We start from the raw sequence: 23,150 nt of genomic DNA on the forward strand, positions 1-23,150 counted from the left end.
AAAGGAAAGGCCTATCTCTGTAAAGTTGAATAGAATTGACACTACCTTGATAAATGACCCTAGTCTTGACCTGGAGTAACCTGACAACTCAGAGGGGAGACCTGATGGTGAGAGAACATCTGACCAATAAGGAGAGATGTCATTTGAGGAAACAGCCTCAACATCTTTAGGATAAAGGGGTGATCCTGAGAAAGATTCAGGACTCCAGACTGGGATCTCACAAGGAAGCATGTCTGTATGTCCGCTGCTTGCAGTGTATTGTGTTGTCATGTCACATGGCTGTTTTGATGTGACTCCATCAGGGAGAAACGTAGATCAGTCCACTGTCAGCTGCAGTGGAACATTTGCTTTTTGACTTGTCATTGTCATCATGTTGTTCATTAAACCTTTTGCTGAACTTTCAACTGGAACCAAGCCTTTCTCCTTCGTCCTCAGGAATCAAACCATCACGTCCTCTTTTCATTTCTTAACACTACCCACCTTTTACAAGTTTTTACGTTTTTTTAAGTTGTTGTTGCCTTTTTTCATCAGCATTTAAATGCTTTTTAGTTCCATGGCTGTTGTTTGGTAGATCTATCGCTGGCCAGGGGGGACTTGGCTTAAAAACACAATTCAAATGGGGAACATATTTGAAAAAAGCTTGAAAAACCCTGCATTAAAACATGTTTATTCCTCTAATTTTATTGTTTTAATTTGAATGTATTTATATTATACAATAACCTCATTTGTTTAATTAATTTCAATTTCAAGACATTATTTTTTACATGATCTATCCCTTTATTTAATCATTTTTCTATTAATTATTCTGTTCATTTTCTTACCCTGTAATCAAATAATTTAAAGAAATTGGATTTAACGTAATAGTAAAAGAATGTTATTCCTCTATGAGACCATGTTATTAGTAGAGAAATTTGGTTTTGGGTACTTTTTCCACAAAGCAATTAAAACCTTATATGTTAATGGAAATAGCTCTATAAAACTGAAAAATTTCCCCTAGATTTAATCTGGAACGGGGTATTCGTCAGGGATGCCCGATTTCCCCTTAAGGCCCTGACACACCAACCAGACGGCCGACCGTCGGCAGTAAAACCAGTCGGACTGATCAGTCGGGTCCCGAGGTCCAAAAAATGCCTCAAAACACACTGAGGAGACGCCGACTTGAGCGTACGCTCTGCACGTGCACAAAACGTAATACGTCTCCATAGCAGCAGGCGGTGCTGCTCTGTATTGTTTCCATTAACAGTCTGAGTATTTATCAGAAAATGAAAACCGGCAGCTGATTGGACGAACGCGTCATGTGGGTCTTTTTTCTCCAGAAATTCACAGCCAGACTGTCATGGCGGCTCGTTCAGAATATGATCTCATATTGTACTAAAATAGTTCACCGAAACGTGTTTCTGAAAACATTTTAAGAGAGAAATAGTATAATAATATTATACTGAATACTCTAAACAAGATAACATGGAGCCATGGCTTGTCCTTTTCTAAGCACGGTGTGTTCCTGAGGACATACATGCTCTCCCAGAACAGATAGGGAACACATCATCAACTCTGACAAGATAACAATTAACGACATCTACTGTATATCATGATTTATTATATTTATTATAAAAAGCAGCTGTAGAGAGCTTTAAGTTGTGTCATTGTCTGTACTATTCTGTAGTGAGGAGAAGGTCTACTTGTTGGATTCTCAAGTAAAATGAACTTTGACTACTTCAGTGGTCCTGTCTGTCATTTGATAATTTAATGATTATAACATGCACCAATACAGCAACACCATCCACCTTATTCTGGGGGGGGGGGGGGGGTGCTACTGTAGAAATGATTATGGTGCAACTTCTGGTGAGATAGCAGAAGTAAACGTTTCCTAGTAACGTTAACGTTAGTCCCAGCCAGCCTTCAACACTGTGTCTTTCTAAAGTGATTTCAACTATAATGTAACTGAAACTGGTTTGTGTTTAAACATATGTTGTTATTATTATTGTTATAAATGTCATTGTGGAGCTCTGGTACCTGTTGTGCTGTTTGTGGCTGTACTAACAACCAGACTAAGCTTAATCTGTGGCTTCAACAACAGTGTGTTGACCACACACCCCCAACAAAAACGGATTGTTGTTGTGGCCAACGGTACAGTTTCCATCCAGCCCAGTCTCATGGCAGTTGGTCAAATGGTCACGTTATTGAATCTATTGATTCGTGAACAAGACATGACTATGTTGTTTTTTTTCATATGGTGATTACGAATTTTAGTTTAAATGGGAAGAATATTTTGTGATCACAGCAACGGTAGGGAGTTGTATGAAAAGCATAAAATCTGCATAGAGAGGTTGATCGGGGGGGTGGATGGGTCAAACAACAACAGGACTTTCACCCAGGAGACCAGGGTTCACGCCCGGCGTGTTGCATTTCCTTTCAATTACATTACATTATATTACATTACTTTACATTACATTACACTACATTACATTACATTACATTATATTACTTTACATTACATTACACTACACTACATTACATTACACTACATTACATTACATTGCATGGCGTATATGGTTTGACCATGTCTTGGATGTAAGCTGGGGCTGAAATAGAGCAGATTGGGGGGGTTGGGGTATAGGGTTTGACCATGTCCTGGATGTATGCTGGGGCTGATAGAGAGTGGAGTGGGGGGGTTGGGGTATAGGGTTTGACCATGTCCTGGATGTAAGCTGGGGCTGATAGAGAGTGGAGTGGGGGGGTTGGGGTATAGGGTTTGACCATGTCTTGGATGTATGCTGGGGCTGATAGAGAGTGGAGTGGGGGGTTGGGGTATAGGGTTGGAACATGTTCTGGATATAAGCTGGGGCTGATAGGGAGTGGAGTGAGGGGGTTGGGGTATAGGGTTTGACCATGTCCTGGAAATATGCTGGGGCTGATAGAGAGTGGAGTGGGGGGGTTGGGGTATAGGGTTGGACCATGTCCTGGATATATGCTGGAGCTGATCGGTTCATGGCCCTGTATGAGAGTACTACTGTCTTGAAGTGGATGTGGGCAGCAACTGGTAACCAGTGAAGAGAGCAGAGGAGCGGTGTAGTGTGAGAGTACTTGGGGAGGTTGAAGACAAGTTGAGCTGCTGCGTTCTGAATGAGCTGCAGGGGCCAGACGACACATGTAGGCAGGCCAATCAGGAGGGAGCATGCATGCAGGCCAATCAGGAGGGAGCATGCAGGCAGGCCAATCAGGAGGGAGTTGCAGTAGTCTAGACGTGAGATGACTAGAGCCTGAACCAGAACCTGAGCCGCGTTCTGCATTAGAAGGGGACATCCTTCTGATGTTATGGAGCATATATCTTTATATTACATTACATTACATGTCATTTAGCTGACGCTTTTATCCAAAGCGACTTACAATTAAGTGCTTTCAACTGTGAAGGTTCAAACTCCAGACCACAAGTAGTAAGTGCAAATACAGTAGCTTTAAATATGCAAAGCTACAAAGAGACATATGAAAGTGCAGGTTCGAAAGTGCAAGTTTTTTTTTTTTTTTTTTTTTTTTTTATCCGAGGTGTAGTCAGAAGAGATGCGTTTTTAGCCTTCGGCGGAAGATGTGTAGGCTTTCAGCCATCCTGATATCGATGGGGAGCTCGTTCCACCATTTGGGAGCCAGGACAGTGAACAGTCGTGATTTTGTTGAGTGATTAGTTCTCCCTCGCTGTGAGGGAGCAGCCAGCAGTTTTGCTGATGCAGAACGAAGTGAGCGGGTTGGGGTATATGGTTTGACCATGTTCTGGATGTAAGCGGGTGCTGATCCGTTCGTGGCCCTGTACGTAAGTTCTAGTGTCTTGAAGCGGATGCGGGCTGCAATTGGTAGCCAGTGAAGAGAGCGGAGGAGAGTTGTAGTGTGAGAGAACTTGGGGAGGTTGAAGACAAGTCGAGCTGCTGCATTCTGAATGAGCTGCAGGGGTTGGATGGCACATGCAGGCAGGCCAATCAGGAGGGTGTTGCAGTAGTCTAGACGTGAGATGACTAGAGCCTGAACCAGGACCTGAGCCGCCTTCTGCGTTAGAAGGGGACGTATCCTTCTGATGTTATGCAGCATGTATCTACACGATCGGGTGGTTGCAGCAATGTTAGCATTGAAGGAGAGTTGGTCGTCAAGTGTTACACCCAGGTTTCTAGCAGTCTTGATGGGGACTACTATAGAGTTGTCAATTGTTATAGTCAGGTCTTGGGTATGAGAGCCCTTCCCTGGAAGGAAAAGGAGCTCAGTCTTGTCGAGGTTGAGTTTCAGATGGTGTGTGCACATCCAAGAAGAGATGTCAGTCAGACAGGCCGAGATACGTGATGCTACCTGAGTTTCAGACTCAGGAAAGGAGAGAATTAGTTGGGTGTCATCTGCGTAGCTGTGATAAGAAAAGCTGTGCGACTGAATGACAGACCCGAGAGAGTTGGTGTACAGAGAGAAGAGGAGGGGACCCAGGACTGATCCCTGAGGAACCCCAGTTTTAAGTGGGCAAGGTTCTGAGCTAGACCCTCTCCAGGTTACCCGGTAGGTTCGGTCTGCCAGGTAAGATGTGAGTAATGAGAGCACAGAGCCTGAGACACCCAGATTTTGGAGTGTCGAAATGAGGATCTGGTGGTTCACTGTGTCAAAGGCAGCAGAAAGATCCAGAAGGATGATAATGGAAGAGAGAGAGGTTGTTCTAGCGATGTGAAGCTGCTCAGTGACAGCAAGGAGGGCAGTTTCTGTTGAGTGGCCAGCCTTGAAGCCAGACTGGTGGGGATCAAGAAGGTTGTTCTGGTGGAGATAGGTAGAGAGTTGATTATAAATGGCACGCTCAAGAGTTTTAGATAGAAATGGAAGAAGGGAGACGGGTCTATAGTTATTTACATCAGAGGAGTCGAGTGTTGGTTTTTTGAGCAGTGGGGTCACTCTTGCCTCTTTGAGGGCATCAGGGAAACAACCAGTTGACAAGGAGATGTTGATGAGATGGGTGAGGAAAGGAAGGAGGTCCGGAGCAATGGACTGGAGAAGGTGAGAAGGGATAGGATCCAGGGGGCAGGTGGTTGGGCAGGCAGAGGTAATCAAAGTAAGAATTTGGTTTGGAGATAAAGGGGTGAAAGAGGAAAGAGTACTGGAAGTGATCGATGGTAAGGTGATTTCAGGAGGTGTGGTTGAGAATGAAGAGCGTATGTCATCTATCTTTTTTACAAAGTAGTTGACAAAGTGGGTTGGTAGGAGGGAGGAGGTGGACTGGGGGAATCTAGGAGGTTAGAGAAGATGGAAAAAAGTTTTTTGGGGTTTGAGAAAGAGGATTCAATTTTGGTTTGATAAAAAGAGCTTTTGGCTGCAGAAATAGAGGCAGCGAAGGAGGAAAGAAGAGACTGATAGGTAAGCAGATCATCTGGGTCTTTAGATTTCTGCCATTTCCTTTCCGCTGCTCGTATAGTTGATCTTTCAGCACGTACTGAGTTAGATAACCACGGAGCTGGGGAGGATTTGCGAGCCTTGATGTTCGACAGGTGTTTCTGACGCAATCCTTCCAGAACCTTCCAGAAAGAGGGCGTGCCTCAGACCGAGGAGGAGTCCGGAAACTGCATATTAATGCATCGAGACAGGAAATGCGGTTTTCAAATGAGCCAATGAGAAATGAGGGTGACAGGAAATACGTAGATGATGGTTTTGAATGAGTTAAATATCTTTATCAGTATTTGTTATAGTATTAGTGTATGTTTAAGATTGTTAAATCCAATTGTCACTGCATTCAATGTCTTTTAATAATATAGGAATGAACCTATAAAAATATAAAAATATTGTCCAACGCCAACATTGGCATACTTGGTCCAACAAAGCATGTTATCATTATATGAAATGGAACAGCTTAATAACTAATAACTTGGGTCAAATTAGGCATTACATTTTGTAGAAAATGTTGACTGGTCTGTGCATGCATCGCTCTGGTTCGTATTTTTGGTTCCCAGTGTCCTCTGCTGCTCCAAGTACATTACAATATTACAATATTGCAAAGGAGAAATTATTATGGATGTTAAACCCTATATTTTCAGAACTTGTTTCTGCAGCTCTTTCTGTATGAACTGAGTGCTCACCAAAAGCAGCTGTCTCCCGCGAGCCGGAGGAAGGCGTCTTATATCTGTGGCAACTGTTTCTGTGTCTACTGGGTCTAAGGTCAGGGGTCAACCTCTGCTCTGACACACACGCACACACACACACATACACAAACATGTAGTCACATAGACGCTGTATTTTACTTTTTACCCGCGTCTCCATGTATCGTTTTCAAGAGCAAATGCAGCCCTCAATCATGTACGAGAGATCGCGCTCAATTTTCACACAAAAGACGGTGGTTAGGGCTGTTCATTCATTCACTGACGGCCAAGTGGAGAGGGTTGAAAAAGATGCAGACTTCACCACTTCAGTTCCCTGGTGAGTCATATATTATTAATGATTATTATTATGTTAAGGGTGTTGAAAATATTCTTTTTCAAGCTATCCTCTCTCTCTGTTCCTAACAGTTACCAGTGACGAATTCATAGACATTCATTTGAGTCAATCAGATTACAGTAGGTTGTTTTCTCAACTAATGTTTTATCAACAAAAGTTTATGACGTAGATAAAATAAATGACACAGGTTTTCTGTTATTCGGCAGGGTCGATTGATCGTTGTATCAGAGCATATTACAATCCAAACCCTGCTGTCTTTTACGGAGATCTTGAAATTGAAGAAATATCTGAAACATCAAATCCACAGATCAATGCCCGACCAATTATGCAACCAAATAGATCTATTGTAACAGTGGAGACCCATTTCAGACATCCTATACAACCACTGCTCTCAAGACAGGATCACTATAACAAAATTCTGCAAACGCCTCCTAATCACCAGACAGCTCCCCCTGAAATGACTGAGGGTAACTTTTTATTTTAATATTATACCGCTTAATGTAGATATATGTCATAAATTGTTTATTTTTTACTGGTTATGTTTTAAACAATGAATGTTAATTAGAGAGAGAGAGACTTTAGTTAAAAAAAACTGTATCAGCATTGTTTTTTAAAACTAACTTTATTGAACATACCATATCTATATACTCAGATAATCCCACCAACGCAGATGTTGAAATTGAAGAAATAACGAGCGACGGAGAAGAAAATGCAGAAGATGTTCAAAGTTTGAATGTATCTGAAGAAGGAAATGACCAATCGATCACTCCTCCTGATATTGGACGAGAACCGCTGGAGACCCTACAACAGGTGGACAGAGCTGAAGTCTTGACAGAGATACCTCATTCGGCCCTTCTCAAACTCCTACCCCAATGACTGAGGGTAAGTGTATCTACATTATAACTCTTAAATGTTTTTTACCGCCTTACATTTTAAACAATGAATATTACGCTGGTGAGAGAGAGAGAGAGAGAGGGAGGGTGAACCAGAGAGAGAGAGAGAGGAAGGGAGGGGCGAGGGTGTGTGTGTGTGTGTGTGTGTGTGAGAGAGAGAGAGAGGGAGGGGTGAACAGAGAGAGAGAGGAAGGGAGGGGCAAGGGTGTGTGTGTGTGTGTGTGTGTGTGTGTGTGTGTGTGAGAGAGAGAGAGAGAGGGAGGGGTGAACAGAGAGAGAGAGGAATGGAGGGGCGAGTGTGTGTGTGTGTGTGTGTGTGTGAGAGAGAGAGAGAGAGAGGGAGTGGTGAACAGAGAGAGTGAGGAAGGGAGGGGCGAGGGTGTGTGTGTGTGTGTGTGTGTGTGTGTGTGTGTGTGTGTGTGAGAGAGAGAGATTGAGGGTGAACAGAGAGAGAGAGGAAGGGGGGGCGAGGGTGTGTGTGTGTGTGTGTGTGTGAGAGAGAGAGAGGGAGGGTGAACCAGAGAGAGAGAGAGAGAGAGGGAGGGGTGAACCAGAGAGAATGGTTTCCGGAGGTAACAACTTTATTAACATTGTTAACATTGTTAGCTAGCTTTATTGAATTGAATGTGAGTATATATGTATATTTTCAAATTGAACAGAGCTTGAAGCAGCACCCCCAGAGAACAGAGCCAGCACCTCCCGCCCCACTGAACAAATCAGAGGTATTTTTATTTATATATATTCTATTCATTTATTTTAAAATTAAATATATTTATTTACAGATGTATTTTCTCTGTTTTATGACAGAACCAGTACGGAGCCGCATTCGCAGAGTGAGGCGCAGTAGGGAGAGGACTCAACGAAACAGAGGTAATTTTTATCCATATATTTTATTATTATTTTCTTGATTAAAATTAAATTAAAATTAAAATTTCTGATTAAACATTTTTTTTTTTTTTTTCTACGACAGAAGCAGCACTGAGGAACATTCAAAGAGAACAGAGGGTGAGACGGGAGCGAGACCGTGGAAACAATTTGGACATCGTCAGATTGTTGTTGACCAATTTCCAGACAATTCTTCAGATATGTAAAAAGTTGTAAGAGGTGACATTTTTTATTTTTATTTTTTTATTTTTTTTTTATTTTTTATTTTTTTTTATATCACACCCAAAATGGAGCACGATCAACCCTGTATAATTCCGTTCCAATTACTTCAGACTGTCGATGAATTAAATGAGCCATTAAATTACATACCGACCCAACTGCTTGAGGCTATCCGCGAATTGAATAATTCAAACACAGAACCTTCTTTAAATAATACTGACACAGAACCACATCCATCAACAGACAATCAAACTGACCCTCCCAATGAAAATTACTTTCGACCTATAGAAGACGCTTTACAACAGGCTGAAAATCTGAACAATGACATTTTGTCAAGAAGACTCGATAGCTTCGGCAATTTGGAATTCCGTCAAAACTTGGTCATGCCACCCCTCAGAAATGTGCCAGATCTAGCCCGATTCTATCAAGAGGTTTCAGGGAATTTTACCGGCTTAACAGAGAGAGTGAGACCTGAGGTTAGACCTAATGACATCGTGCAGGTCGAAATAATAGCTGAAAATGCTCAAGAACACGATATCATTCGAGTCAGTGAGAGGGGTATCGACTTTCAGACCGTTTTTGAAGGGTTACTGGAACGGTTGATACAATCTAACCGAAATATTGACGACGAGTCCAATCTAGAATTCGTTATTCAAGTGGTGCGAAACCCTCGAGGTGGTGGTGGTGTTAAACGAAAAATAAAAAAAAACTTTGGACTGTGAAATCATTAATAAGAAAAGAAAACATTTGTATATAGTACACAACCGCAACAATAAACTATGCTTTGCCATCAGCCTGGCTCTGCTTATCAATCCTGATCTCACCGATATACAAGCTGATGAGCAGGCTAGAGAATATCAGCATCTCGCGGGTCTGAGCGATCAAACAGATGTAACCTTCAGTCAGGTCAATACATTTGAACAGATAGTAAAGCGCAAAATTGTAGTGTTTTACAGAGCCTCCGAGGATCGCGCTATCTCCCATTTTGAAACAGAATACCCAAAGTCTGACAATCCCGTGTTTTTATTCCTGCTTCAAGGCCACTACTACGGAATAAAAAATGTTAAAGGGTTTTTAGGGGTTGTTAATGTCTGTCATTACTGCTACAGAAGCTACTCTCAGAGTGAGAAACACTATTGTCCGGGTCATTGCAATCTCTGCCTCGATCCGACATGTCCTACTGAATACATCGACGCAGTGTACTGTACGGAGTGCGGTAGGACTTTCCGTACGCACGCGTGTTATGTTGAACACAAAAAGTCTAGAGCTTTGCCTGATTCAAACCTCAGTACTTGTCAGAAGCTTCACAAGTGTCCTCAGTGTAAATATCTTTTCGATGCTTGTAAAGAGCACAAATGCCCGCATGAAAAGTGTAGAGTTTGTGGGGAGGAAGCTAATGATTCAGAACTACATATGTGCTATATTCGGCCTCTGGAGGTGGTAGAAGAACACACACAGAATGTAGGGTTTTTTTTACGATTTTGAGACATTTAGCAACAGGGCCGGTGAACATCATGCCTACCTAGTGTGTACAAAATCGTTACAGGGTGAAGAATGGCAGTGTTATGGTCTGGGCTGCGTCGAAAAGTTTCTCATGAAGTTCAGGAGACCTCACTATCGTAACGCTACATTTATTGGCCACAATGCAAAAGGATTCGACAGTTACCTGATCCTAAAAAGCATGGTCCGTTTAGGAATGACACCGACAATTCTAATGCAAGGAAGTAAGATTATCAGTTTCACTGAAACCGATTACCGGTTACGTTTTATCGACTCGCTATCTTTTCTTAGCATGAAACTCGCCGCAATGCCGAAGGCTTTGGGATTTGCAGACAAATCCAAGGGTCATTTCCCGCACAAATTTAGCGCCCAGCGGCATCTAAACTACTCCAGTGCCTACCCACCTCCGTCAGATTATGGGGTAGAAAACATGTCGCCGACTCTGCGGGAGGAGTTTTACAGATGGTACAGAGAGGTCTCTCAGGGTGTCTTCAACTTTGAAAAAGAGTCTGTGTACTATTGTAAAAATGACGTTGACATTCTCCGCAAGGGGTGTCTGAAATTCAGAGAGCAGTTCATAGGCGAGACGCACGTGGATCCTTTTAGCTGTATCACAATATCCTCTGCTTGTATGAAGGTTTTCCAGACAAATTTCCTGCCTGAAAAGACACTCGCTATCCCTTCGCCTGACGACTACAGGCGTCAATTCAAAAAATACTCGTGCAGCGCGATTCAGTGGCTGGAATGGGTGATGTATTCGAAAAACATTTTCATTCAGCATGCTCTAAACCGCGGGGAAAAAAAGATTGGTCCGTACTTTGTAGACGGATACGCCGTCATAGACAGTGTGCAGCATGCGTGGGAGTTTCAGGGATGCTTTTTTCACGGCTGTCCTACCTGTTTCAGACCTCATGATATCTGCCCTATGACAGGAAGCCCCTTTGAGGAGATGCACGCAGCTAGCGAGGAGAAATTGCATCAGCTGAGGGCTGCTCATGGCCTCCGTACAGAGGTGATGAGAGAGCACGTTTGGACCGAAATGAAAAAAAACACACCCAGGCGTGAGAGAGTTTATGAAGAAATTTGATTCTCCAGAACCTCTCTCTCCTCGCTCGGCCCTTTATGGTGGTAGGACCAGCGCTATGCGGCTACGCTACACCGCAGGCCCCGGCGAAACTGTGCGCTATGTCGACGTTACCTCCCTGTATCCATACGTCAATGCCACAGGCTCTTACCCTTTAGGGCATCCGGTCATCATTCATAGAGACTTTGATGAAATCCAAAACTACTTCGGCTTGGTAAGAGCGGTTGTCTGCCCACCACGTGGCACTTTGAAGCACATAGCAACGACCTATTTGTGGGGTATATACATACCTTTTTAAAGGGGAAGCAGGAGGCCTCAGGCTTTCCATCTGAGGCCGTGGACGATGAGAGTAGGCAGAAATACATCAGCGATTATGAGATGCATCAAGGCATCTGCTTAAACCCCAAAAAGATTGAGTCAGATACGGCCAAGAGACAGATGTTGAAATCGTGCCTGAACAATTTTTGGGGGTTATTTACACAGAGAAGTAATTTGGTTCAAACCACGCTCGTCAAATTGCCTGAACACCTTTTCAGTTTAGTGTTTTCAGGGCAATATAACCTAAGACACGTGTCTTTCTTACCGACAAACAACAACGAGGATGACATAGCCTTGATTCAGTGGACGTACCATGAACGTTGCTTCGTGCCACCCGGACGAACCAATAACATTTTCATTGCGGCGTTTACCACAGCGTACGGTCGTCTGAAACTGTACAGTTATTTAGAAAGGCTGCAACAGAACTTTCTCTACACAGATACAGACAGTCTGATATATGTGACAAAAGAGGGCGAGGCTCCTCTGGAGCTGGGTAATTTTCTCGAGGATCTTACCGATGAGTTGGATGGGGACACAATTCAGGAATTTGTAGCAGCGGGACCAAAGAGCTATGCCTACCAGACCAAAAACCAGAAAAAAAGTGGTTATGAAGGTGAAAGGTATTACCCAAACTCGCGAGTGCTGCGAACAGATCAACTTTGATAGCGTGTCAGAGTTGGTGGAGGGCTACCTCAGGGGTTCTAAAGAAATGTCCCTTGAGATACCTCAACAGATTATTAAACGCAATAAAAAAGGGTTTCTGTTGAAAAACTCAACATTCCGGAAAAAATGTAGTCGTTTACGACAAGAGGAGGCTGTTTCCTGACGGTACAACGCTACCTTTTGGTTACTAGGGATGCATGATGGAACAGATTGATTTTGAGCCAAGGTTAAAGGTACCATTTTCGTGTTTGATAGTTGGCCCCAGTGGATGTGGCAAGACGTATTTTTTGAAATCTGTACTGGAAAAATGTGAACGTGTGATGGATATTGTACCTCAAAACATTGTATGGATTTATACAAGTTACCAGCCCATGTATGATGAAATGAAGAAAATGAATAAAAAAATTAAGTTTGTCCAAGGCCTGCCTGATTCTTTTGAAGATACAAGTATGTTTCCTCCTGAGCAATCACATCTGGTCATACTCGACGATGTCATATTTCAGGCATTGGGTGAAAATCTTCACACAATACAGACATCATCGAAATATGAGTGTCGTGTTTCTAACCCAAAATGTGCTTCATAAAGGCAGATACAGCCGTACCATAAGTATAAACAGCAATTATCTGGTGCTATTTAAAAATCCCAGAGATCAGCTCCAGATTAGGGTGCTAGCTCATCAGATTTTTCCCTCACAGAAACAGTTTTTCCTGGAAAGTTTTGAAGATGCTACGAAAGAGCAACACGGTTATATAATCCTGGACCTCACGCCTTCATGCCCAGAACGTTACAGGGTGCGTACAGGGTTACTTCCCCACCAGCAAACGATGATTTACATACCAAAAACAAAGTAGGACGTCATTATGTCAGAGCGTATAAAACGGAATGCTCTGTTGCTGAAAGCACTGTACCACGCCACGCCTTCAAAACGTAAAGACATTTTGAAACACTGCTCGCCCGATTTTCTCCAAGCCTTGTGTGAGGTAGCTTTAAACCTGTTAAAAGGGAATCTGCCTGTATCGTCTTCTCAATACAAACAACTGAAACGTCAAAAGAAGATTATCAGACTGCTGGCCGATAAAAAAACCAGTTTAAAGCGTAAACATCAGGCTCTGAAAAAACAGACGGGGGGCTTTATCCTACCATTACTGTCGGCCGCCGTACCAATATTGGGAAATTTGTTAGGAGGCCTGCTTCCAAAAAGATAATATGTCTCTGAGGGCTGCCAAGAAAATGTATTTGATTTCACCTCAACAGCTGAGCAAAATAACTAGACCAGAGCCGTCCATCAGACAGACGGCTGAAGATGATTTGAATGAGAAAATGAGCGCGGTACTAAATGATCCTGGATTGAATTCATATGAAAAAGCGAAAAGGTACAAAGCTCTGCTGCTGCGGTATCTCACTTTGCTTAAACAAAGTAAGAATGATGTGCACAGCGTTACTCTCAGCCTGCAACAGGATGCATCAGAATCTGAACACTCAGCATCAGCAGCATCAGCACCTGCAGATGCAGTAGCAGCTGCTTGTCCACATACCACATTGGATGACGCTGCGGACGAGGTGATAAAAAACCTACCCCCACGTGACCGTAAAAATGCCCTCTACATTTTGCAGAAATTAGCCGCAAGTGACGAGGGTTGGACATCGAGAGGTGAATTTATATATAAGGGAGATGTAGTTAAAGGATCTCATATGCTTGACTTAATAAAAACCCTCTCACTGACCAATAAAAGAAGAGCCCAATCAACACCAAAAGGTTGGACTAGTTTCTTAAATACGTTTGATGGGTTAAACATTCCTATGTCCATGTTTAAAAATCCCCAAGCACACGCGCAGTACAGTCAGCTCAAAATGGCCGGTGATGCTTTTGAAGAAAAATCACCACGGGAAAAAAGAAAAAAAACATTCCTATTATCACCACGATGGTCAACTTCTGAAGAAAAATCACCGCGGGAAAAAAGAAGAAAAACATTCCTATTATCCCCGCGATGGTCAACTTTGGGAAAAAAGAAGAAAAACATTCCTATTATCCCCGCGATGGTCAACTTTGGATTAACGACACCATACACTCATGTCATTTTCAATAAAATGTTTTATTAATCACAAGTTTATGGTTACAGAGTCTTTCTTACAAGCGGTAACAATCTCTAAACATGTCTAAAGAGCACACACTATGGTGAAAAGATTCTGAGCGGTTACGACTGACGCACCTTTGATATTTATTCACAAAATTAGATACCATACGGTCATTTTTACAGACATCATCGTAATACAGAGTCAGCATTTCTTTATATGATAAGCCGCAGGCCCGATGGCAGAGATAAAAAAAACAATGCTGTCCACATACGGTAGACAGCGGGTGCTGAAGTTGACAGTCGTGGTACTGTATATTCTTTGAACGGTTTTCCAGAAACTGTAGAATGCTCGAGGGGTAATGAGCAAAATCAGGCGGGAATCCGTACGAGTCGAAAAAGGTCGCTCCGCCGTCCTCTTCCAACGTCAATCCAAGCCAATGTTCCCCGGGCATGTGGGATGGGTGAGTGTTGACGATAAAGTAAGCAGGTAGACGGTAGGTATGACTCAGCGAGGGTAGTTGATCAGAAGCCCACACTCCGTGAAATAAATGACCCATAAGATGATGCAACAGGCGTTCTAGTTGATGATTATCCATCTTTTTAATAATAATCCACCAGCACCTGTCTTTTAGCGTTGATCTCCAGAATGGAATCGTAGCATGCGTATACAATGAGTGTTGTAGTGTAAGGCAGCGGTACCCTAAATCTCATTTCCAAACGCAAATTTCCGTTGGAAATGGGAGATAAGGCGTTGCTGTCTTCGGTCGCCCCAAGATTGAAGACAAACAGAGAATAACCTTGGTTAAAATCGCTGCGGTTGATGCTAAGAGGTAGATCCTTAAGATGTCGTCCTGTGGCAGTAAACATATTGTAAAATTCTCTGACTGAATTTCCGGTATTGAAACGGGGCTGAAAGGCTTTAGCAGGTACCTGTCTGCCGTCCTGACACAAAGCCAAATATTCCACATCATTATGTTTGAAATTAAACGGTGACAGGTCCCGTATCCCTACAAAAGAATCATGGTGCACCATGGCTAAAGCTAAATAGCGTGGCATAGCACCCAGAAAGAGATTTTCCTGGTTACATATCCTGGAATTTTCAGGGATGGAGTACGTTTTCACACTGACACGCGAGAGCGGATAGAGTGCATTTCCTTTCATCAGGGCGGCTGCGTGACCCAGGCGTACAGCAGGGGAAACGGTGACCTTTTTAACAAACAGGGAGGCTGATAATATCTTCAGGGTGAACTCTGAGTCAGGAGGCAAAACGCATCATTGCAACGAATAAGTTTAATTCTCAAATCGACAGAGTTTAATAACAGACGCTCGCAGAAAAAAATGTCGCTGTGGAGAGGTCCTAGCAACTCTACTTCCCCAGATTCTGCGCTGAATTGTGCTCTCTGGACTAATCCTTTGTTCGGTCCGTTATTCACTATGATAGAGTCCATTGAACCCGGAGTGTCTTTGTAAAACAGGCCGGCACTAAATTGACTCTTTAATGTGTCCTCTGAAAAGTTGAGTAAGGTTTCTATCATGGCTCTGTAAGGATGAGTGGCGCTGGATTGTGAAATCAATCTATCGCCCAGAATAACGTCGCATTGGCTAAAAATTGTATTGAGAGGATAATTGATGAGCCCCACCGCTGTATCTGCAGGGATGTCCGTCCCATCCTTCTCTGTGATTTTAACTCGGAGGTGCAGCAACGTATCGTTCAAGTCCAAATACTTTTCACCATCTCCGGGTATAAAGAATTCAATTGGAGAGTTGTCGCTCAGTGTAGAGAGAGGTTGGTATTCTTGATATTTTTTATCTTCTACAGATAGTTGAGTCATGGGAGCTGAAAAGAGATCCAGTTCCGCCAGGGTGCACTCGGCTGATTTCTGATGTAAAAGAGCCATCGTGTACTGCGCTAAAATATGTCAGAGCTCTGAGTAGACTTCCTCCTCTTGGGTGCGCGTCTCTTGACTGATTTGCTCTTCTTAACCGCCGCACGTTTTTTAAATGCTGAGGAAACGACACGCTCACCTGGCGGGCGTTTCCTTGTTCTACGGGACAAGACCAAAATACCTCCCGAACCTTCTTGATTCTTATGCTCGGTCAGTTTTCCCATCACTCCTTTGACAGCGTCCGCAGCAATGTTTGTAGCGGCTGTTTTAAGATGCGGTTTTGCCACAGCGAAACCTTTTTTCAGCAGAGGGGATACGAACCTGAACAATTTAGAAAAGATAGAGCCTATGCCTCTCCCGTACATCACCGGGGCTCCGTAAAAACCGGGTAAAGCTCCACCTACTTGACCTTCATAGTACGCTACAAAGCGCCGAGGATCTTCTTTGATATGTAGCATCTTACCGGGAACTTACAAAGAGCGTTGGACGGGTTTAAAGTGTAATTTCACAATTGTCTTTCCAAAAACAAAGTCTATGTTCCTGTTGCGATCGGTTTTAATTTCTATGCGTATGTTTTTGATGTAATTTTTAGACAAAGGATATAATGTATCGTATTGTATCTGATGCTAGTCACGTCTCCAAAGTCACCTTTCACATTCACCAAACAAAGCAGCGGTGAGTAGCTGTCGCCGACCGCTTGATACTGAATAATGTCGGTGTATACAAAGAGGTTATATACTCCAGCATTTAAATCACAAGGATAGGTGGACGGTCTCTTGGAGAGCGTCCACCATTCGGCAGGTTTTAATCCTAACATGTAAGCCAGCAGGGGATAGGTTCGTATTTTGTAAAGACCGTCGCCTTTGAAGTCGATGCATTTGGTTGCGCTGTTGAAAGAATCATCAAAAGAGGGATCGTGCTTTTTGAGCGCCGGGGTCAAGTATTCCAGGAGATCTTTTGGCAGATTATAGTAAGCGCCGCGATTGAATTTCACGATCACCAGCGGTTGAGGTTCGTCCGACACACGGTTCAGTTCAAAATAGCTTGAGTCTGCGGGTAAATTGTACCACGTACGAGGATATATGATTTTGCATAGACCCACCACCCATTCACCGCTCAGGTCAATCGGTTTAGCCAAATCGATTGTATAACAACTGCTGGTATTACTTCCTTACTGGCGTTGGAAGGCAGGGTCACGTAAAAACCCTCGGCGGTTGTGTGTTCCATGATTCTCTTTTGAAATTGAGTGATGGATTGGTCTTTGTGCACAGACTTTTTATATACTGACCATATCAGACAATTTAACCCAGCTGTTGAACTTCTCTGGCCAGTTTTTCCATTGCACGAAAACTTGTTTTTCACCCTTGACGGTACGTCGTTTTAAGATTTTCTCCACTTGAAACATTTTGTTTGCGGCCATTTTTACTTTTTGCAGCTCCGGTACCGTACAGGTTGCGAAACACCTGATCGGCGTTCTCGGATGTTACATCCATTGGTGTCATTTTTATAGAGCTGTGATAACTGTTATTATAACTATCTACCAGGTCTGGTAAGACGTCCAAGTAACGTCTGGTGTTGCGAGCCGTAAAATATTTAAACATGCGACATTTCAGGGTACGGTTATATCTCTCGATGACCGATGCCTTTAAGTCACTGGCCGTTCTAAAATGATTGATACCGTATTTCTTCATGAGAGCCTCAAATTTCTTGTTGAAAAATTCTTTGCCTGCGTCAGTTTGTAGCTTGGCGGGTATTAAGCTCTCTCGAAACACTGATTCAAACGCTTTTACAACCTCCCCAGCCGTCTTCCTCTTCAAGGGACGCACATACGCTTTTTTCGAAAATACGTCTATGACGGTCAGTAAATAACTAAACCCGTCATTATGATCAGCCAAGGCCTGCATGTCACAGAGGTCAGCTTGAAATTGATTTAAAGGTTTAGTAACAAACACTTTGTTTCTTTTGAAATGTACTCGGGCTGGTTTATGTAATGTATAAGCATCTTGTTCGGATAAAAAATCTTTCTGAACACTGACTTTTTCACCAGTTTCATCCTGTACACCCTGACGGAGTCGTTGTACTCCTCCAAAGCTAGCAGGATGTAAAGGGTCATAATACACTTTTTCCATCACCCGTTTCTCCGCCATCCTTTCCTCTGAGCTCTCTAATGTTCTCTAACACAACGCATGAGCAAGAATGACTCTTTATTCATTTTTTTTTTTTCATTTCATTTTTTTATTCTTTATTTTCAAAAGATGGAAAAATACATATTTGAAAAACAAGTCAACTATAAAAAGTAGAAGAATATGTTGTGTTTTTTTTTTTTCAAAAGAAAAATACATTTCTTCACACAAGATTACATATTTGAAAAACAAGTCAACTATACCATCCATCCATCCATCCATCCATCTTCTTCCGCTTATCCGGTAACGGGTCGCGGGGGTAGCAGCTCCAGCAGGGGACCCCAAACTTCCCTTTCCCGAGCCACATTAACCAGCTCCGACTGGGGGATCCCGAGGCGTTCCCAGGCCAGGTTGGAGATATAATCCCTCCACCTAGTCCTGGGTCTTCCCCGAGGCCTCCTCCCAGCTGGACGTGCCTGGAAAACCTCCCTAGGGAGGCGCCCAGGGGGCATCCTTACCAGATGCCCGAACCACCTCAACTGGCTCCTTTCGACGCGAAGGAGCAGCGGCTCTACTCCGAGCTCCTCACGGATGACTGAGCTTCTCACCCTATCTCTAAGGGAGACGCCAGCCACCCTCCTGAGGAAACCCATTTCGGCCGCTTGTACCCTGGATCTCGTTCTTTTGGTCATGACCCAGCCTTCATGACCATAGGTGAGGGTAGGAACGAAAACTGACCGGTAGATTGAGAGCTTTGCCTTCTGGCTCAGCTCTCTTTTCGTCACAACGGTGCGATAAATTGAGTGTAATACCGCACCCGCTGCGCCGATTCTCCGACCAATCTCCCGCTCCATTGTTCCCTCACTCGCAAACAAGACTCCAAGGTACTTGAACTCCTTCACTTGGGGTAAAGACTCATTCCCTACCTGGCGAAGGCACTCCATCGGTTTCCTGCTGAGAACCATGGCCTCAGATTTAGAGGTGCTGATCCTCATCCCAGCCGCTTCACACTCGGCTGCGAACCGATCCAGTGAGTGCTGAAGGTCACAGGCCGACGATGCCATCAGGACCACATCATCTGCAAAAAGCAGCGATGAGATCCCCAGCTCACCAAACTGCAACCCCTCTCCACCCCGACTACGCCTCGATATCCTGTCCATAAATACTACAAACAGGATTGGTGACAAAGCGCAGCCCTGGCGGAGGCCAACTCTCACCTGAAACGAGTCCGACTTACTGCCGAGAACCCGGACACAGCTCTCGCTTTGGTCGTACAGAGATTGGATGGCCCTGAGAAGGGACCCCCTCACCCCAAACTCCCGCAGCACCTCCCACAGTGTCTCCCGGGGGACCCGGTCATACGCCTTCTCCAGATCCACAAAGCACATGTAGACTGGTTGGGCATACTCCCAGGCTCCCTCCAGGATCCTTGCGAGAGTAAAGATCTGGTCCGTTGTTCCACGACCAGGACCGAACCCTCCTTTCCAGCACCTTGGAGTAGACTTTACCAGGGAGGCTGAGAAGTGTGATACCCCTGTAATTGGCACACACCATCTGGTCCCCCTTTTTGAAAAGGGGAACCACCACCCCGGTCTGCCACTCCTTAGGCACCGTCCCCGACTTCCACGCAATGTTGAAGAGGCGTGTCAACCAAGACAACCCCTCCACACCCAGAGCTTTAAGCATTTCTGGACGGATCTCATCAATCCCTGGGGCTTTGCCACTGTGGAGTTGTTTAACTACCTCAGCAACTTCCACCAGGGAAATTGACGACAATCCCCAATCATCCTCCAGCTCTGCCTCTACCATAGAGGGCGTATTAGTCGGATTTAGGAGTTCCTCAAAGTGCTCCTTCCACCGCCCTATTACCTCCTCAGTTGAGGTCAGCAGCGTCCCATCCTTACTGTACACAGCTTGGATGGTTCCCCGCTTCCCCCTCCTGAGGTGGCGAACGGTTTTCCAGAAGCACCTTGGTGCCGACCAAAAGTCCTTCTCCATGTCTTCTCCGAACTTCTCCCACACCCGCTGCTTTGCCTCTTTCACGGCAGAGGCTGCAGCCCTTCGGGCCCTTCGGTACCTTGCAACTGCCTCCGGAGTCCCCTGGGATAACATATCTCAGAAAGACTCCTTCTTCAGTCGGACGGCTTCCCTGACCACCGGTGTCCACCACGGTGTTCGTGGGTTGCCGCCCCTTGAGGCACCTAAGACCCTAAGACCACAGCTCCCCGCCGCAGCTTCAGCAATGGAAACTTTGAACATTGTCCACTCGGGTTCAATGCCCCCAGCTTCCACAGGGATGCACGAAAAGCTCCGCCGGAGGTGTGAGTTGAAAGTCTGTCGGACAGGGGCCTCCTCCAGACGTTCCCAGTTCACCCGCACTACCCGTTTGGGTTTACCAGGTCTGTCCAGAGTCTTCCCCCACCCTCTGACCCAACTCACCACCAGATGGTGATCAGTTGACAGCTCTGCCCCTCTCTTCACCCGAGTGTCCAAAACATACGGCCTCAGATCAGATGAAACGATTATAAAATCGATCATTGACCTTTGGCCTAGGGTGCTCTGGTACCAAGTACACTTATGAGCATCCCTATGTTCGAACATGGTGTTCGTTATAGACAATCCATGACTAGCACAGAAGTCCAACAACAAACAACCACTCTGGTTTAGATCAGGGAGGCCGTTCCTCCCAATCACGCCTCTCCATGTGTCTCCATCATTGCCCACGTGCGTGTTGAAGTCCCCCAGCAGAACTATGGAGTCCCCTACTGGAGCCCCATACAGGACTCCATTCAAGGTCTCCAAGAAGGCCGAATACTCCGAGCTCTTTTTTGGTGCATACGCACAAACAACAGTCAGAGTTTTCCCCCCCACAACCCGCAGGCGTAGGGAGGCGACCCTCTCGTCCACCGGGGTAAACTCCAACGTAGCGGCGCTCAGCCGGGGGCTTGTGAGTATCCCCACACCCGCCCGGCGCCTCACACCCTGGGCAACTCCGGAGAAGAAAAGAGTCCAACCCCTATCCAGGAGTATGGTTCCAGAACCGAGACTGTGCGTAGAGGTAAGCCCCACCAGATCCAACTGGTAGCGCTCCACCTCCCGCACAAGTTCCGGTTCCTTCCCCCACAGAGAGGTGACGTTCCACGTCCCCAGAGCCAGCGTCTGCTGCCCGGGTCTGGTCCGTCGAGGCCCCTGACCTTCACTGCCACCCATGTGGCAGCGCACCCGACCCCAGCGGTTCCTCCCACAGGTGGTGGGCCCATGCTTTTAAAAACCATTGTGATTTTTTTTTCCACTTACGATCCCTTGTAACACTCGGTGACCAAACGCAGTTGGAAAATTTTCACTGCATCTTGTCCTATCAAATTTTCGTACATGTCTGTGATGGGGTCAAAGATTTTCTTCACTACTTTCAGTTCGTGTAGTAATGTCTCTGCTACTACCTGGACTCTGAAATCCTCGGTTTTGATGTTCCGGGCAAGTAACAGACGTTGAATAGCTGGAATAAAACGAGTTGTGATGAGTCTTTTCATCAGGCGGTAAAAGTTATCTCCGTAAAAGTCGTCCTCCAATGCTTCCAGACATGCGTGTTCTCGCTGACTAGGGTGGTCAATCTTACACCCATGACACTCAGAGCGTCTGTCCTTGTGAATAATCAAGTTAAGAAGATGGAAAACGGCCGATTTAACGGTGTCAATGAGCAGAGAAGAGACCCAGCCGTCAACCTCATCCTCCTGTTCTGGAGTAGGGCTCTCCTCCTGTCCATGTGGAGGGCTTTCCTTACCCTGTTCATCAGGAATTTCGTCCTCCATTTCATCATGACTTTCTTCATCTGATGAATCAACGCTTTCCTCTTCCACCTCCTTTGATGAATCATCGTCCTCTTCCGATTGAGCTGGCGGAGGATTATGGGCTATCACTCCCTCATCAGAGTTCTGCTCAGCAGGGATGTCCCGAGACGGCGCCTCAGGAGAGACCGGAGAGGGTGGAGGGCATATCAGGCTTTGACTCTCCTCCTCCTCCACTGAGAAGAGAACCCGAGGGGTAAGGGATCTCTTTGTCGATGAGTTGAACATCTTGTATGGTGTGAGGCTCCTCTGTCTTGCGTTGAACATCTTGTACGTTGTAAAGAAGCCTGATTCAGTCTTTATAGTATCGTAAGGGGAGGCGTGGTTAGGAAAAGAGGAGTGGTTAGGGGAAGAGGTGTGGTCTGGAAAGTTCTGGGAAAAGAGGCGTGGTAAAGTTAAAAAGTTTAGAGTTTTTTTCACAACCAGCGTATTCTTCCATCCGCGACAGCGAAGGAAGAGGCCCGTAATAGTCTCCCTCACTTCCATCAGCCTGTCCATCCATTCCAACGCTGGTAAGACTAACACGGTTCGGAATAAACCGCAGTCTGGATTAAATCTCTGCAAAACAAAAAGATCGCAGGCTCTCTTTGCTTCCGGAGGCTGTGATACCAGAGTGGCTCGGAAACACCAACGGCCGGAGGTTGTGGTTCCGGATGGCCATGTAGCCCCAAAGATGATTTTCATCTGAGTCAAGTCATAATCACTGGGGTAATTATCAGTTCTCGGGCGCTTCACCTCAGGATTCTCTTCATCACCATTGCTACAAAGGTACACTTCCTCCTCCTTGCATTCTTCCATAACCGTTTGCGTCTCTTTATCCAACGTAGCAACACTCTCATTCTCCTTATTAGGGTTACAGGCAAATTGTAGCATTGTCTTCATCACACCCCAGTCGTCCGAGGTCATTTTCACCATGTCGGTTGAGGGACACAATTTTTCCCCTTCCTTCAGCCGATAAAAACAAAGTTCACCTTCTTCATACTTGAACACATAACCCCACGATCCAGTCATCCCACTCGCCTGTAGAGACCATTCCTCCTGCAGAGATACCGACGGAGGCATCTGGGTACGACATAGGTACAATGTACATTTCTTCGGCGCGCCCGGAGCTCGAGACCTTCTTGATATATCGTTACAGGAGTCTCACAGATCAGCGAAGAGGACCATGTGTTAGGACCAGTCCCTCCTCAGTAAGGACTAGATAGAGAGCAGGACTC

The 23,150-nt window shown here is 45.0% G+C and overlaps 1 long non-coding RNA gene across 1 annotated transcript in view; it reads left to right on the forward strand.

The window, feature by feature from the left end:
• LOC118495146 overlaps nucleotides 1-14,837 on the forward strand; it is a 17,812-nt gene extending 2,975 nt beyond the window's left edge. The window contains exons 2-3 of the long non-coding RNA XR_004897470.1: nucleotides 7,017-7,022; nucleotides 14,828-14,837. This is a non-coding gene — a long non-coding RNA (uncharacterized LOC118495146). The remainder of the gene's footprint in view (nucleotides 1-7,016; nucleotides 7,023-14,827) is intronic.
• Nucleotides 14,838-23,150: the final 8,313 nt, after the last annotated feature.

This window comes from Sander lucioperca, chromosome 5, assembly GCF_008315115.2.
Source record: "Sander lucioperca isolate FBNREF2018 chromosome 5, SLUC_FBN_1.2, whole genome shotgun sequence".
NCBI lineage: Eukaryota > Metazoa > Chordata > Actinopteri > Perciformes > Percidae > Sander > Sander lucioperca.